Source organism: Cetorhinus maximus, chromosome 8, assembly GCF_964194155.1.
Source record: "Cetorhinus maximus chromosome 8, sCetMax3.hap1.1, whole genome shotgun sequence".
Lineage (NCBI taxonomy): Eukaryota > Metazoa > Chordata > Chondrichthyes > Lamniformes > Cetorhinidae > Cetorhinus > Cetorhinus maximus.
In genome coordinates, this window is record NC_135886.1 from 19,300,492 (window position 1) to 19,318,253 (window position 17,762).

Genomic DNA, 17,762 nt, shown 5'->3' on the forward strand with positions numbered 1-17,762 from the left:
TCTCTGTGGGTTATCGCAAGCCTCCGTGCACAAATACGTCTAGGAGGTCACGGATGCCTTCTTCGCGAAAGCACACAACTTTGTGCATTTCACCCGGGATCAGGAAATCCATGATGCAAGAGCGCTGGGATTTGCCCAGGTCTTAGGTTTACCATAGGTGCAGGGTGCCATCGACTGCACTCACGTTGCAATCAGATCTCCATGGCAACAAGTGCTCAACTACATTAACCCCGAAGACTTCCACTCGCTGAATGTTCAACTGGCTCCTCAGGAACAAGGGCTACCTGCAGACGACGTGGCTGATGACACCCAGGCGGCAGCCTCAGCGTGCAGCAGAGAGGATGTATGATGGGGCTCATGGTGGAGTAAACCATCAGAATGTTGAAAATGAGGTTCAGTGCCTGGACAGGTCTAGTGGAGCCCTGCAATACAGTCCACAGAGGGTGTCACGCATTGTCATTGCCGGTTGCACCCTTAACAACGGGGTGGAGGAGGAGATGGAGGAGGAGATGGAGGAGCTGCACGTCTCCTCCAATAAGGATGACGCAAACGGGGATGAGGGTGAGGAGATCCTCGAAGGTGAAGATGTCGGGGACAAGGCCCTCCCACTGGCCAGATAAGGCAGCTGCACTCGGGAGGCCCTCATAGCTGCTAGATTCATGGAGGATGCTGATGACATGCAGTGAGGGGACACCACAGATCCTCACATTGCATCGGTGAACGTTTGACTCCAGTCTTGCTGTTGGCAGCGCACGTACCCTCTGTGATAATGCTCCTGTCATGGAGATGCAGCGGGGAAACTTTAACTTCTCCTGATCCAATGGCATCCTTTGTGAGCTGAACCCTTCATGACCACATTGTCACCGGACACAGATGCTGATGAGATGAGGGGCAGTCGCACCTCAAAAGGTGCTGAGAGCACAGAGAGAATGTCAGACTCTGTGCCACAGGCCCAGGACATTCTGGCAGCAATGATAAGCCCCATCGAGGTGCAGGCATGACTGATGTGACCAGTGACACTGAATCCGCACCATCAGTGTGCTGGGAAGGTTGCAGAAAGCACAGGGAAGAGGCCTGGTCCGAGATACCTGACGTTATCTTGTGCAGGGACCAAGGTTTCACATCTGAGTGACACGAACACTGCTCATCAGAACAGGGAGCCATAGGCAAAGAAAAATTCTTGGGAGTTTATTAACAAAATGAACATTATGTATAAGTGATTAACACTGGTGCCCAGGCTGTGCAACTATTTTTTTTAAACTTTCCTAACCCTGCCGCCACATCTTGGTGCTCCTGGACATTTACAGTGGAGGTGGAGGCAGCCTGCTGACTGCTACCATCCCGGTCCAGATTGTTGCCGACCAGCTGGGTGGCTCTATTTTCAAAGTCCGTGAAGACCTTGATTTCAGGCATTCCTCCACCAGTCTGCGACCTCTCCCTTTTGGTGTGTGCCAGCTTGAATACAGATGGAGAGAGTGTAAGCAGGACACCTGCCAGGCCAGATGATAAGTATGTCTGGCATATGTGGGTGATGAGTGGTGCCATGGATGGGACGAGGACACGATCTGCAGGGCAAACGAAGGTATGTGTGAGTGTGAATGGCAATGTCCCTTGAACTGGCAGTGAGTGAGATCCCTGTGGACGTGTGATGGGTTTGAGAGTGTGAGAGTTGAGAGTGATGAGAAGAGTGACTTACCCTTATGGAGCGGTGGAGATCATTCATCCTCTTTCGGCACTGGGTGCTGTCCTCTTTTGCAGGGCATTGTCGCTGACCACCGCTTCCACCACCTTCCATGCTGGATTTGTTACCTTGCTTGCTGGCCTTCACCCAGAGGGGGTAGAAGGCATCACGCCAGGCCTCCACAGTGTCCAAAAGGGGTGCATCACTGAATCGGGGGACTGCAGTCTTCTTGCCTTTCATGGTCCATGTCTTCTTTGCAGCAGTCCTGGGCTGGAAGCGCTGAGATGTGTGCGCGCAGCTGCATTTTAAACATGGTGCCTGGCGTGAGGAAGCAGCGAGGTGACGGTGTGGTGAGTGAATCGGAGGCCGCCTGCCAGTGAAATGGCGTGTTTCCTGGGAACGCATGATTAACGAGACGGGATTAGGATGATACGGCATAAATAGCCACCATTCTAGCCGGTGGGTAAAACATTCTTTTTCCCTGCCGCTACCGCACTTTGTGCAAATCTGGGACAATTCCGCCCGTTAACTCTGTTTCTCTCCACAGAAGCTGCCTGACCTGCAGAGCACTTTCAACGTTTTTTATTTTTATTTCAGAGTTCCAGCAAACACAGTATTTTGCTTTTGTATAAGCATCTTTTTTGAAGCATGTTCACTGTTGCAACGTGGAAAAATGTGACAGTTGTTTTGCACACAACACAGCAAAGCCCTACAAACAGCATTGAAAGAAACAACTAAGTAATCTACTTTAGTGATTTTGGTTGAGGGATAAACATTGGCCAGGCTTTTTTTTCCCCAAAAGTGGGATGGGATCTTTTATGTCCACCTGAGAAGGCAAATGGGGATTCAGTTTAACAATTCATCTGAAAGTTAGCAACTCTGATAGGCAGCACTCCCTTAGCCTAGATAATGTGCTCAGGTCTCTGAATGAGAAGCAAGAGTGTTCGTGACTAGGCCATGGCTGACACATATAAATGCAGGGAAAGTGTTTGTCTGAGGGATCAGAATCAAATGATTTTAAACAGTGGGATATGGAACTAAACAGAATAGCTACCTGTCTGTAATCACAATCCTGTACATATCGGTGCCCATGCATAAACAGGTGATTTGTTACTACAAGGAGACAAATCGAAAACTTAACTTTCACTAACACAGATACAAATTTCATCAAGGCTATGTTGGGATTCAATCACACTGGGTCCAATTTTAACTCTTTGTAAATGGATGACTTTTGAATGGGTTAAAAATCAGGTCCACTGACACCAATTTTAACTCCAGGCAGGTAGCAAGATGAAAACAAAAAAAACTTTAGATCTTAAACTCCCTCCCCCCATCCCCACCCCGTTTCTTCCCCCTCCCTTTTGCTTTTTTCAATAATTTATATAGATTTTTCTTTTCCCACCTATTTCCATTATTTTTAAATCTACAACTAATACCTTGTCAGTCTTTCCACCCCACCCCCACTAGAGCTGTACCTTGAGTGTCCTGCCTTCCATTCTTAATTAGCACATTTTCTTAGATAATATCACCACCTTCAACACCTCTTTGATCCCTTTGTCTGTGACATCTTTTGATTATCTGCTCCTATCACTGCTTGCTTGTCCCTACAACCACCCCTCCCTCAACTTCTCTCCCCCCACCCCCCCACCTTAAACCAGCTTATATTTCACCTTTCTCCTAACTATACTCAGTTCTGCTTGAAGGGTCATGAGGACTCAAAACGTCAACTCTTTTCTTCTCCGCCGATGCTGCCAGACCTGCTGAGTTTTTCCAGGTAATTCTGTTTTTGTTTTAGGTAGCAAGATGAATTGGGAATGCTTTCTGCTATAGAAATAAGGGCAGGGCTATTATAACACCCGGGCTTTACTGCTGCCGCTGACATGCTGCTGGTCCACTTCCCACTGTGAAATAGGCGGGAAGCAGCTGCTGAGGGAAAAGCCGGGCAGCTCAGGGCCAAAACCTCAGGATCTGGATGCAATGGCAGATGCGCTTCAGCAACCTGATCAGAGGGTCTTTCCATTTCCATTTTACAGTGCTTCCTCTAACCACTGATCTCACCAGAAATCTGAACACTTCTCTCCCACGGAACACATGCTCTGCCACCACTCACTAAAAACACTGTTCCAACTCTGCTTCTTATTTAGATTACATCATCAAACAATATTCAGTTTTTAAGATGGTAGCAACTGATAAAACACTGCATTCCTTTGCTGGCTGCCCTCTCATTTCAAATTCCAGCCAATTACTTTCGGATGACCATCTACCCAATCCTGCCTGCACCTTTGCTGTTTCTCCCTCGCAGGGTGCATACTGTACAAAGAAGCCCCATGCAACTCCATATCGCCTTTCAAAAGCCACTGACTAACTCCCTACCTCTCTCTCCCCCCCAGGACCAAATGGTTGACAATGCAAAGCAGAGAACCAAAACTGGGGGAGGCATAGCAAAGAGCTAGGCCTTCAGTAAGATGGAGCTGGCAGCCAATTGGGGCATCTGGGCAAGGAGCATTGAGAACGGTGAAGCCGGAGGCCATGCTTACTACATTCCACAGAATGCACCACCGAGAATTGTCACGTACACAAAGGCTGGAAAATAGGCTGCACATGTTGAACTAATCCAAAAATATTACAATAAAAGCTATAAAATCAAAATCAAGTGATATATCTCAAATGAACTGAAGGTACTCAAAAATATAATTAGTGGGAAGTGCTAATAACAACAAACAAAATCTAATTACTATCGCCACAAAAAACCCCAGGGCTACCAGTCATGGTTTTAAAATAAATAAGCTGTACTGGGTCTTTTACTGCTCCCAGTTTTGTTGGCAGGACACAAAACAACAGCATGAACCTTTTCCCTCACACCCCAAAAGGTGGTAAGTTATTAACACAATGGCAAAATACCACGGATGCTGGAAATTTGAAATAAAAACAGAGCGGGCTGAAAATACTCAGCAGGTCTGGCAGTATCTGCGGAGAGAGAAACAGAGATAGAGAACCATGAGAAACGTTTCAGGTTGATGGCCTTTCAGCAAGGTTATCAACACCTTGTGATTGGGGAAACACCCCCCTCCCTCTTTCATTGTTGTAAGTTATGATTTCAAAACTTACAGATGGGGCTTGAAGATAATTGAGATAGAATCAAACTTCAGAATATTCTGCAATTAAGTGCTTTGCTCAGCTTTGCGCAGGAATTAGGCATGAGTAACCTTTCAACTTTTCTGTTTAAAAGATGGGTGTTGTCTTCTAATGAAGCAAGATTACAAACTAACCTCAGAGACATTTGATTACTCTATAAACCAGCCCGATATCAAAAGTCCTGGTAAACATTTTGGAAAGCAGTCACTCCCTTGACTGTTCTACTTAAAAGATGAAAGCCCAGATCGTTTCATGTTCAGACCTTGTGCAGAAATAAAGAACTGCTTAAACAATAATAAAATTCAAAATATATTTTGTTGTGAAGAAATTAACCAAGAGCATAATATAACCAGAATGTACTAAGTTGCTACACATGGTTTGGCTTTCCTCTTTCTTCCATCCCCTCATCTGTTGTGTAACATGATCCAGCACTAACTCACTATGTGGGGCTGCCTTTCCTCTCTGACTTTCTTTCCCTCCTTCCAAGTTCCAATCTGACAACATGTTGATAGCCAAGGCTAAGATTTATTTTATTTCAACTTTGCCTTATGTTGATCATGTTTGGTTTCACAGTTAAAGATACCTCTATAACATAATTCCCAACAGAAATAAAATTCTAATGATTCTCACCTCAGCAGCAAGGTTACTAAGCTCCAACCTGCAGAAACTTCCACCTCCAATTTACAAAACTAGCCATGGTCAGTTACTCCACAGGACGCAGATAGTCTCAGACAACTAAAAACACACTTGACAAAATTTAGAATTAAATATTCACTTGCTCATTCGAGCTCAATACATATATCTACAGGAAGTGAATTAAACTTTGGTCCTTAATATATGGATCAATTGATGAATCTCATTTATCTTGGCACAATTCAAAAAAGACCCTATTTGCATACATTTCAGAGAAAAGAGATGGTTTACAAGAGGAAGTATTAAATTTTGGAAGATCATTTTTCATCATAAGTATTTCACTTTAATGCATCAAAACGTCTTTCCCACAGCTCCCTAATCAATGTGCTTCTTTTTTATCAACAGTCACAGATTGCAACTCTTTCGAGTACGATCACAGTTCTTGGTTTCCGGGAGTGGGACGTGAACCCACAACCCTCTGATTCAGAGGCGAGGGTGCTATGAACTGAGCCACAGCAATGTGCTTCATCCGAAGCTTTAATATTCTAATGCAGCTTCAATATGCATAATGACTACAATTAGGTGTCAGCCTGACTCAGTTAGTAGCACACTTACCTCAGAGTGTAAAGCGCAATGGTTCAAATTTCACTCCAGAGGCTCAAGCCCATCATCTAGGCTGACACTTTAGTGCAATGGCAAACGCCTGTTTAAGGTCACGCTAAAGACCGATGGTAAGGGAGCCATTTTCCACCCTCCTTCCAGTTTCGCTATCGGGGGAAACCGTGGCTACCTGGTCTACGCTGGGCAACCCAAGCATTGTCGCTCATGCGGCAAGGCTGGTCATGTGGCGGCCAACTGCAGCGCCTCCCTCTGCAAGATCTGCAAACAGGAAGGGCACCAGACAAAAGACTGCAAACAGGCCAAGTGCTGCAACCTGTGTGGCGAGGCAGGTCACCTCTACAGGACCTGCCCCAAACGCTGCCGTACTTACGCACAGGCAGCCAAAGCCGACCAGGGGGAAGTAGAAGAAATGTTTCGTGTCACTCCAACCACCAAGGCCCCCAGGGAGCTCAACGGGACAAAGGAGGACACAGAGAGAGACAAGGTGGAGAAAGAGATTGAGGCAACAGAGAGCCAATCAGCAGCACTACCCCCTGTACCTCCCAGTCCTCAGGACAGCGAATCAATGGAGGAGGAGGCAGCAGTGGAAAAGCAGCAGGGGGAGTGGCGGAGTAGCGGACGGTGAAGAACAAGAAAAGTAAGAAGGAGCGAAGAAGAAGCAAAGGCATTTCCCAGAGAAGCGGCAAGAGGCGTCTCCCATCCGACATGGATGACAAGGGCAGCAGCTCTTCGGATGGTGAAGTGCCAGGGCGGCACCGACAGAAGAGGCGGCAAAGCTCCAGGGCGCTGGAGGACGAGACACCCGAGCTCCAGAAAATTGGAGACAACAAGGAGACCAGCGCACCCCAACTTTGCCTGCAACCTGAGGAGGCCAGTGCACCACAGCCCCTGGAATCTGGGAGCAGTGAGGCAATCATCGCACCCCAGCTCCGGGAAGCCGGGAACAGCAACACCCCAGAGGGGGTGAGTTTTGGAGAAGCTTCTCCAGCAAAGGTCATCTCAAAACCCACTCTCTACGTGAACCTCCAGATGCCACCGGAGCAGAACACGGCCAAGGAGATCTACCTCAGCCCATCCAAAGTGAAGGAATTTGAGCTCACTACGGGTATGAAGGAGCAGACTAAAGGTCTGGGACTCTCAGAGACAGTGGGTTTGGTAGGAGAATAAATGCTTTAAAATGGGTTTAAAGATTGTATCCATAAATGTGCGTAGCATTAAATCTACTACGCGATGTGTTGCGACCTTGGACTACCTAGCCAAGGTCAAAGCTGACCTGTTGTTTCTGCAGGAGTGTGCGATACCGCACCTCAGCTCCTACAGGCAATGGTCACGATGGTGGTCCCACGGGCCATCGATCTGGTCGGGTGGAAACGACTCTCGTTCCTCCGGCCTGGGTATTCTGCTGCGGGGAGGCAACTTCACCGTCTCCGAGGTCAAGGAGGTGGTGGGCGGGCGACTCCTCGTAGCAGACGTAATGTACAAGAACGCTCCACTCCGGTTAATTAACGTGTATGGCCCGGCACAAGGGGCTGAGCGGCTGGAGGTTTTTCAGCAGCTCCCACTGCTGCTGGCGACCTCCAGGCCGGTCATTCTGGGCGGTGACTTCAACTGCATCATCGATGCGGCTGGACGATCCGGCAGGGCCGGCAGCAGATTGGACGCTACGTCCAGATCCCTGATGGAAACAGTTAAGGATGCCAAGCTGCACGACATCTTCAGCAACCCTGCAGACGGAGCGCAGCGTAGATACACCTGGTCGCGGCCAGACGGGTCCATTCGTTCCAGGATAGACTTCCTGTTTGTGTCCCGTGCATTCACAGTCAGATCCACCGACGTCAAGCCGGTGTTCTTCTCTGACCACTGCCTCCTACTGGCGGACTGCCACTTGGAGAAGGACCTGAGGGTGGGCAGGGGGACATGGAAGCTAAATGTGCAACTGCTGACCCCAGAGAACATTGAGGAGCTCAAGAGGGATTACAAAGGTTGGAGAACCGTGAAACCCCTCTTTGAGTCCCTGACACACTGGTGGGAAGCGATCAAGGGAAGCATCAAGAGGTTTTTCATCCTCAAAGGCACCCAGAAAGCTAGAAAGGAACAGAGGGAAATGTCCCGACTCCAGAAAAAGATGCAGAATCTGCTCCGGCTGCAGTCGATGGGGGTCGATGTCAAGGAGGAGCTCCAAGAGGTGAAGGGCCAGCAAGCCTTGCACTTTGCCTCGGAGGCCTCCAAGATCATCTTCCGTTCCAGAGTCCGCTCCGTGGAGCAGGATGAGACGTGCTCACGTTTCTTCTTCCAAAAGGTACACAGAGAGCGCTCTGTGATCAGCAGCCTGAAGGAAGAAGACGGCTCAGTAAAGTCATCACGGTCCGACATTGAGGATCAGCAAATCCTTTTATGCCGGATTGTATGACGTGAAGCCCACGGACAGCACGGCCTCCCAGTCCTTCCTGTCCTCTATCACGGAGGTCTTAGACGACAGTACGCGGGAGAGCCTGGATAAACCGCTAACTCCTGATGAACTGACTAAGGCCCTTGAGTCCTTGGAGAAGAGTAAAACTCCCGGAAGTGACGGCTTGCCGGCGGAGTTGTTTTCAGCTCTGTGGGACTTGATCGGCCCAGACCTGCTAGGAGTGTACGAGAGTATGCTCCTGGCCGGTAGTATGTCAGAATCCATGAGGAAAGGCATCATCACCCTCATCTACAAGCACAAGGGGGAAAGGGAGGAAATTAGAAATTGGCGACCCATTTCACTGTTGAATGTGGACTATAAGATTCTGTCCAAGGTCATCGCCAATCGGGTCAAATCCGCTCTGGAATTGGTGATTCACCCTGACCAGACCTGCTCTGTGCCAGGCAGGAAGATCTCTGACAGCCTCGCGCTGCTCAGGGATACGATCGCCTATGTACAGGACAGGGGTGTGGATACCTGCCTCATCAGCTTGGATCAGGAGAAGGCCTTTGACAGAATATCGCACACCTACATGGGGGATGTGCTCTCCAAAATGGGGTTTGGGGAGGGAATTCGAAATTGGATCCAACTGCTCTACACTAACATCAGTAGCGCAGTCTCAATCAATGGGTGGGAAACAGATAGCTTTCCGATTAAATCTGGAGTCAGGCAGGGCTGTCCTCTCTCGCCTGTCCTTTTCGTGTGTTGCATAGAACCCTTTGCCGAGTCCATCAGGAAGGATCCGGGCATAAGAGGAGTGACGATCCCAGGCAGTGGAGGCACTCAGGTAAAAGCCTCCCTGTACATGGACGACGTCGCCGTCTTCTGCTCGGATCCGCTGTCGGTGCGCAGACTGATGCACATCTGCGACCAGTTCGAACTGGCCTCGGGAGCCAAGGTAAATCGTGGGAAGAGCGAGGCCATGTTCTTTGGGAACTGGGCTGACCGATCCTTTGTCCCCTTCACTGTCAGGGCTGACGGCCTGAGGGTGCTGGGGATATGGTTCGGAGGGACCGGGGCATGCGTTAGAAACTGGAAGGAGCGAGTGGCTATGGTGAAAAGGAAACTGGGCATGTGGGAGCGACGCTCCCTCTCCATTGCGGGAAAGAACCTGGTCATCAGGTGTGAGGTACTCTCGCTGTTGCTGTACGTGGCGCAGGTCTGGCCCATTCCAGACTCCTGCGCGACGGCGATCACTCGAGCCATCTTCCGCTTTATCTGGAGGTCGAAAATGGATCGTGTCCGCAGGGACGCGATGTACAAGCCTCTAGATAAAGGGGGAAAAAACGTGCCCAACATCGCCCTCATACTGATGGCCACCTTTGTGTGTGGCTGCATCAAGCGGTGCGTAGACCCTCAGTACGCAAACACCAAGTGTCACTACGTGCTGAGGTTCTACCTGTCCCCGGTGTTGCGAAGGATGGGTCTGGCCACGCTGCCGCGGAACGCTCCAAGTAGTTGGACCGTGCCGTACCACCTGTCCCTGGTGGAAAAATTTATGCAGAAAAACACCTTTGACCACAAGTCCATCAGGCAGTGGTCAGCACGTAACGTCCTAGAGGCCCTGAGGGAAAAGGAGAGGGTGGACCCTGTGGGATGGTTCCCCGAGCAGACTGTCAAAGTCATTTGGCAGAATGCCTCATCGCCAGAACTTTCCAACAAGCACCAAGACGTAGCTTGGCTGGTGGTGAGAAAGGCCCTCCCCGTCAGATCCTTCCTACACGCCAGGAGGCTCACCCCCTCTGCACGTTGCCCTCGAGGTGGCTGTGGTGGGGAAGAGACCGTTGTTCACCTCCTTGTGGATTGTGCCTTTGCAAAGAAAGTCTGGAGAGAGATGCAGTGGTTGCTGTCGAGGTTCATCCCGAGCAGTTCTGTGACACAGGACTCTGTGCTCTACGGGCTGTTCCCAGGGACACACACCGAGACAAACATCAACTGCAGCTGGAGGATCATCAACTCGGTGAAAGACGCGCTTTGGTCTGCCCGAAACTTGTTGGTCTTCCAGCGAAAAGAGTCGTCCCCGACCGATTGTTGCGGACTGGCACAATCCAAAGTCCAGGACTACGTGCTGAGGGACGCACTAAAGCTTGGGGCAGCTGCCGCAAAGGCGCAATGGGGAAGGGTCGCTGTCTAAGACCTTTCTGCCACAGCGCACCGAGAGACTGGGAACTGTTTAGAGCCCCTCGGGCTGTACAGATCAAAATGAAAGGCTGTAAATGATTGTAATATTGTTTGTACTGATGCACCTGGTGATACATTTTGTAAAAGTTTAACCTGGATTGTACCCTTGTAATGTTGTTTTTGAAATGGTTTGGAATGTGATTGAAGATATTTTATGAATAAAGTATATTTTTACAAAAAAAAACTTTAGTGCAATGCTGAGAGAGTGCTGCATTGTTGGATGTGCTGTCTTTCAGATGAGACATTAACCGAGGCCCCATGGGGCCTTTCAGATGGATGTTAAAAGGTACCAGTGCACTATTCGAAGACTACTTAGTCTCCACCTAGGAGCATTCTCCACCTAGTAGAATTCTCCTAGTGTCCAGCCAATATTTATCTCTCAACGAACATCACTAAAACAGATGAACTGGTCATTATTCCATTGCTGTTTGTGGGATCTTGCTGCCACATTTCCCTGCATCAACAGTGGCTACACCTCACAAGTGCTTCATTGGCTGTGAAATGCTCTAGGATGTCCTGAGGTCATGAAAAACCATCAAGATTTACCACATTATGATACTCCTGAACATGTGCAACATGCAGAGCAGCATTTTTACAAAACAGCTTCATATCAAGACCACCATTTTCTGGGGACTGGCAGTCATATTCAGCAATCCTGAATCTTTAATGGAAATTTGGGAAAATCGTAATCCATGAAAGCCAACAGATCAGCAGTGTTACTTCTAAGCAATAATGCCTCGTGATGGTTGAGTTGGTAAATGCACTGCCTAACGTGAAACTAAGTCTTTAGGGATCAGCAAGATTCTAGGTACAATCCCAAGGCAATGGTAAACTAGGTATTCAAATGCAGTTTACAAGGCCGTCAACATCACCTGTGGCAGCTAAATGGCCAATTAAACATTTTTGATATGGGTGTTAGAGTGGCATCACTAAATCATTCATTTCACTTTAAAGCAGTAAGCCTCTGTTCCTTTTCAGATCAATAGCATTTTAAATCTATCAGAATAATTTATGAAAAATTCACAATACAAACTGAGGTTATACAAGCGATGCTTATTCAACCCGAGCACTTGAGCACCTTTCAGACATCTGACATCATGCTGTTAGCCAGATCAGAGGTTCATTTTAGTCACATCAGGTGAAGACTTTGCATTGAGTTGAACAAGTTTAGGTATCTCTTAGCTTGGCAACCAAAGAAGCAGGAAGTTGCCCTAACGTACTTTACAAGAGAAACAAAAGACAAATGCCACATAACTTGTCAGTAATAACATCGTCTGACCCACAGTAACTTCACGGCTATTTTACAAAACAATCTAGTTTAGTAGGCAAACCAGCACCCAATCAGCACACAGCAAGGCCCCATAATCAGCAAATTAGATAACTTAGCATTGGTTAAAGGATGAATGCCGGTCAGGATATGAGAGCACCCTGCTCTTCTTTGGATAGCGCTGTGGGATCTTTTACATCCACCTGAATTAGCAAAATGAGCCATGTTTTAACATCTCATCTAAAAGATTGCATTTCTAACAAGACAGCACTACTCAGTGCCACACTGAAATGAGTTTATACGATAGACACTACAGATATGTGACCCATTATGCTGAAATAGGAGCCATCTTAAATTATTAGGACCATATAGGTTTTATAAACAGGAAACTACAAAAAGTTGCTAAGCTACAGATATTCCCAGTTCTGATGAAACTTATTGCCCTGAAATGTTAACTAACTCTCTCCAGATATACTTCCTTTTCCTGTTGAGTATTTCCAGAATTCCATGTTTTTATTATAGATAATGGATACATCATTAAAAATGTTTCAGAACAAGATTTTAGCCTGGTCTGACTGGAATTATTTATCTCATCTGAAGTGCGGTCAAGAATGAAGTAGAACCTGATCAGTCAGCAAGAAAATATGTATCTGTTTATATTAAACATTTAAGAGATAGAGATGATAATGAATAGAAGCAAAGATACTTTGATCCATATGTATCTGTGCCCCACCCCATGACACCTAAATGACAACCTTCTATGGTCTAGCCGCTAGTAGAAATATAAGGTGCGTTATTTTGTTTGTCATTTGTTTCTACTTTTAAAAAACAAAGAACTAGTTTCAGTGGGTTGGGAGATTTACTCTCCATCCTATTTCAAAGCATTACAATTAGCTTACGAATATATGATTACTTCTGATGACATTATTAATCTTGGGACTTTCACTAATGGCACAAGGTGATAAAATCACAGAATCACAGAATTTTAACAGTGGCACAAAAGGAGGCAATTCGGCCCATCAGGTCTGCACCAGCTCTCCAAATAAGCATTATGACCTAGTGCTATTGCCTTGCCTTTTCCCACGTGCCTCTGCACATTGTTCTATTCAAATAATCATCTAATGCACTCTTAAATGCCTCAATTGAACCTGCCTCCACCACACTTCCAGGCAGTGCATTCCAGACCCAAGCCACTCATCGTGTGAAAAAGTTTTTTCTCACATCACATTTGCTTCTTTTGCGAATCACTTTAAATCCATGCCCTCTCGTTCTTGATCCTTTTACAAGCAGGAACAGTTTCTCCCTATCTACTCTGTCCAGCTCCCTCATGATTTTGAACATCTCTATCAAATCTCCTCTTAACCTTCTTCTCTCCAAGGAGTACAGTCCCAATCTCTCCAATCTATCTTCGTAACTCAAAGTTTCTCATCCCTGGAACTATTCTTATAAAGCTCTTCTGCACTCTCCCCAATGTGTTCACATCCTTCCTATAAAATGGCACCCAGAACTGTACACAATATCTTGTAATATTTGTAACATTTGAGTAAGATAATTTTATGGTTACACTGTGTAAAGATTTGCTCTGAGAACAGTAGGTGTTACCTTAAAAGAGGTCCTTAGAAGAAATAGTATGCCTCAACATTTCAGGCAGCATACTCTGCCCATTAATGATAAAAACAGAAAATGCTGGAAAGACTCAGCAAGTCTGGCAGCATCTGTGGAGAGGGAAACAGGGTTAACATTTCCAGTCCACATGACACTTCTTCGCTCTGAAGAAGAGTCTAACTGACTTGAAACATTGACTCTGTTTCTCTCTCCGCAGATTGTGCCAGACCTGCTGAGTCCTTCCAGTATTTTCTGCTTTTACTTCAGATTTCCAGCACCCACAGTATTTTGCTTTTATTATACTCTGCCCATTGTATGGAGGAATGACTGGAACATGTGAAACAGGAATGTGGATGGGATCTTATTGCTGACTGGTCAGGGTTGTAATAGGTCACCTCATGTTAACATTCTTGCTGCTGATTAGTCAACTGTGCAAAATGGATGGTAATGTGTTTCTGAGTAAGGGTGGCCAGATGTCACTGATGAGAAGACCACTGTCTTGGGGGACAGTGTAGTATTGGTAGATCTCCACGTCGTCCTCGACATGTCAACAGTGCATGATGGATGAGATAAGACTAGATTTGGACTATTGGATATGGTGATTATTAAGTTGAGCGCATTTGTTGATAGTTAACTTATCCATGAACTTTTAGTCAATACTCTATACTTTTAAAAGACCACAAAAGGCTACAAAAAGATGGCTGCCCGAGGATCGCCCGACTTCTCTTGAGACAGGAGAGGGTTTCAATCCACAAGAGGAACAAAAAGAATTTTCAGGACTGATGTTAACACGATGCCTTTTCCTGAAACTAATTCAAAAGGGTCATTTCAAATTGAATGGGTCATTCAGATACACAGACACTAGCTGTCTCAAAATTTCGAGGTGTGAAAGTCATCACACAGGATGTATAATTGACCTAGACACCTTATTTGGAAAAGGAAATTGGACTTGTAACAGATCACATGGTAAGACAGCCATGTTTGCTGCCCTATCTTAAAACAGCAAGAAGCTATTCAGGACAGGATTCCATCAGACAGCTATTGAACCTGCTGTACATCAAATAAGCAGCCAAGGTAATAAACAGCCATACGATGACAGTGGGAGAAGGACTCTCCCCAACCTGTTCCAACTTCAAGTTGACCTGAGAATTAACCTCCTGGAAGCTGACTACAAGAAACTTCAATCTTACTGAAAATCCTCTGCTTTACAAGACCTCCACTTCAACCAAACTATCAACTCATCTAGGAAACTATAGGCCTGCTATGAAAGAGACGGAAACAGTTATAAATTGTAATTGTACTATTTTTTCCTCATCTGTATCTAATGTGTTTGTGAGTCAAGTGAATGAGATGTCATGTTTAAACTTACAGGACAAGTGTGTGAAGATAAATAACCTTCGTTATTTTAAAATTCACAAAAAACTTGCTGCTGGAAATATTTAAATTGGGAGAATCACGCTGAGGGTAAGAAAACACACACTTCTCACATATAAAACACAATGATCACAGGTAGTAAGAAAACGCATAAAATTTGTGTCACTGACAGCATTTATGTTCCTCAAGTGTAGTGTATAAACTGTGGCCTGTTTGCCCAATGCAGATGAATCTGCAATCGCGTTTATTATGAGATAGTTTCTTGTCTTTGTGGGTATGAAGGATGGAGTGGGACTTCTTAGATTACTTGTGCCAGTCTTACTCAACATTACTGCCCTCACCATGAAAACCTTCAAATAACAAAACCTCAAGAAAATCTAGGATTTTGTCAAATGGCTTCATTTATTTCAATCCATTCTGGAACTGGAATGTTCAAGTAATAAAAGAATTATAGTTTCCTCACTGTCAGTCACACTTCCAAGTTTAATATGAACAGCAAATTTTGAAATTTTACTCTGTATTCCAACATGCAAGTCATTTATTTGTATCAAAAAAAAATGTTCCTAGCATTGACCCTTGGAGAATACCACTGTCTACCATCCTCCAGTCTGAAAAATAACCATTTATCAGGGCTCACCATTTCTTGTCCTTAAGCCAATTTTTTATCCAAATTAACACTAAGGACGGGATTTTCTGGCCCCTTCGTGGAGGGACCCATCGCGGGAAATTCGGCGGTCAGCCAAAAGCCCACTGATTTTCGGCGGCACCAGACGATCCCGGCAGTAGGCGGGGCTAGAAACTCCTGCCCTGATCCTCCTATTTCAGCACCTTTAATTTTATTTCCAGCCTTTTAAGTGGTACTTTGTCAAATGCTTTCTTCAAATCCACGTAGATAACGTCAACTGTATTCCCTTCACAACCTTCTCTTATTATTTCATCAAATAATTCAATTTGATCAATCAACCATAAATCTCCCTTTTGCAAATCCATGCTGGCCCTCTTTAGTCAACTCAAACCTCTCCAACTTCCTCTTAATTATTTCCCTGATTATTGTTTCTAGAACTTTACCCTGGTGTTAAACTGACCAGTCTTTAGTTGTTAGGACTGTCCTTATACCCTTTCTTGAACAAGGATGTCATATCTGCCACTTTACAATCCTCTGGCACCTCCCACATATCTAAGGATGGCTGGAAGATTACGGCAAGCCCTTCCACTATCTTCAGCCCCACTTCCCTCAGCAACTTAGGATGTAAGCCATCCAGATCAGGTGACATAGCTACTCCAAGCCTTTCCAGCACCTCCTGCCTATCAATTTTCACCCCATCCATTACCTCTAACATCTCCACTTCTACTGATATTTTGTAAGCAACTTCTTCTTTAGTAAACACTGATGCAAAGTACTCATCAAGTATTTTTGCCCTAGCTCTAAGTGTATATCAGCTTCTTTGTCCCTAATAGGACCCAGTACACCTCTTACTACTTGCTTTCTAAATGCCAGTAGAAGATTTTTGGGTTACCTTTTATGAAACATATTCTCTCTTTGCCAGTCTTATTTTCCTTTTTACTTCCCCTTTCACTTTACTGTATTTGGCTTGGCCATCACTTGAAGAATTCACTTGGCATGCATCATACACTCTCATTTTTTGTTTCATCATATTCTCGATCTATCTCAACATTCAAGGAACACAAGAACCCAAGAAGTAGAAGCAGGAGTAGACCACATGTCCTGTCAAGCCTGCTCTGCCATTCAATACAATCATGGCCAATCATGGGTGATAATAGGTTTCAATTCCACTTTCCTGCCTGCTCCCCATATCCCTCGATTCCCTGAGACACCAAAAATCTGTCTATCCCAGCCTTAAATGTATTCAACGATAGAGCATCCACAAGCCTCTGGGGTAGAGAATTCCAAAGATTCACAATGCTTTGAGTGAAGCAATTTCTCCTTATCTCAATCCTAAATGATCAGCCTCTTATCCTCAGACTGTGCCTCCGTGTTTTAAGTTCCCTGACCAGTGGAAACAATCTCTCAGCATCTACCCTATCAAACCCCTTCAGAGTTTTGTAGGTTTCAATGAGATCACCTCTCATATTATCTGAAGTTTAGAAGAATAAGCCCAATTTACTCAGCTTCTCATTATAGGGAAACCCCCTAACCCCAGGGACCAATGTACTGAACCTTCACTGCACTGTCTCCAATGCAAGTATATCCTTTCTTAACTCTGGAGACCAAAACTGCACACAATACTCCAGATGTGGCCTCACCAAAACTGTTTACAATTGTAGCAGGGCTTCTTTATTCCTGTACTCCAATCACCTTGCAATAAAGGCCAACATGCCATTTGCCTTCCTAATTGCTTGCTGCATCTGCATGCTAACTTTGTGTTCCCTGTACAAGCACACCCAAATCTCTTTGAATATTAACATTTACAAAATTCTCACCTTTTTAAAAAAAAATTCTGCTTTTCTATTCTTAAAATCAAAGTAAATAACTTCACATTTCCTTATATTATGCTCCATCTGCATCTTGTTGCCCAATCTATGACTCTTTGCAGCCTTTCCGTGTCCTTCCCACAGCTTACCTTTCCACCTAGCTTTGTATCATCAGCAAACTTAGATACAGTACTCTCTGTCTCTTCATCTAAGTCATTGGTATAGATTGTAAACAGCTGAGGCCCCAGCACTCATCCTTGTGGCACTCCACAGTTCACTGCCTGCCAGTTTGAAAATGCTCCATTTATGCTCACTTCCTGTTTTTCTATCTGTTAATCAATCCTCCATCCATGCTAATTTATTACCCCCAACTCCATGAGTCT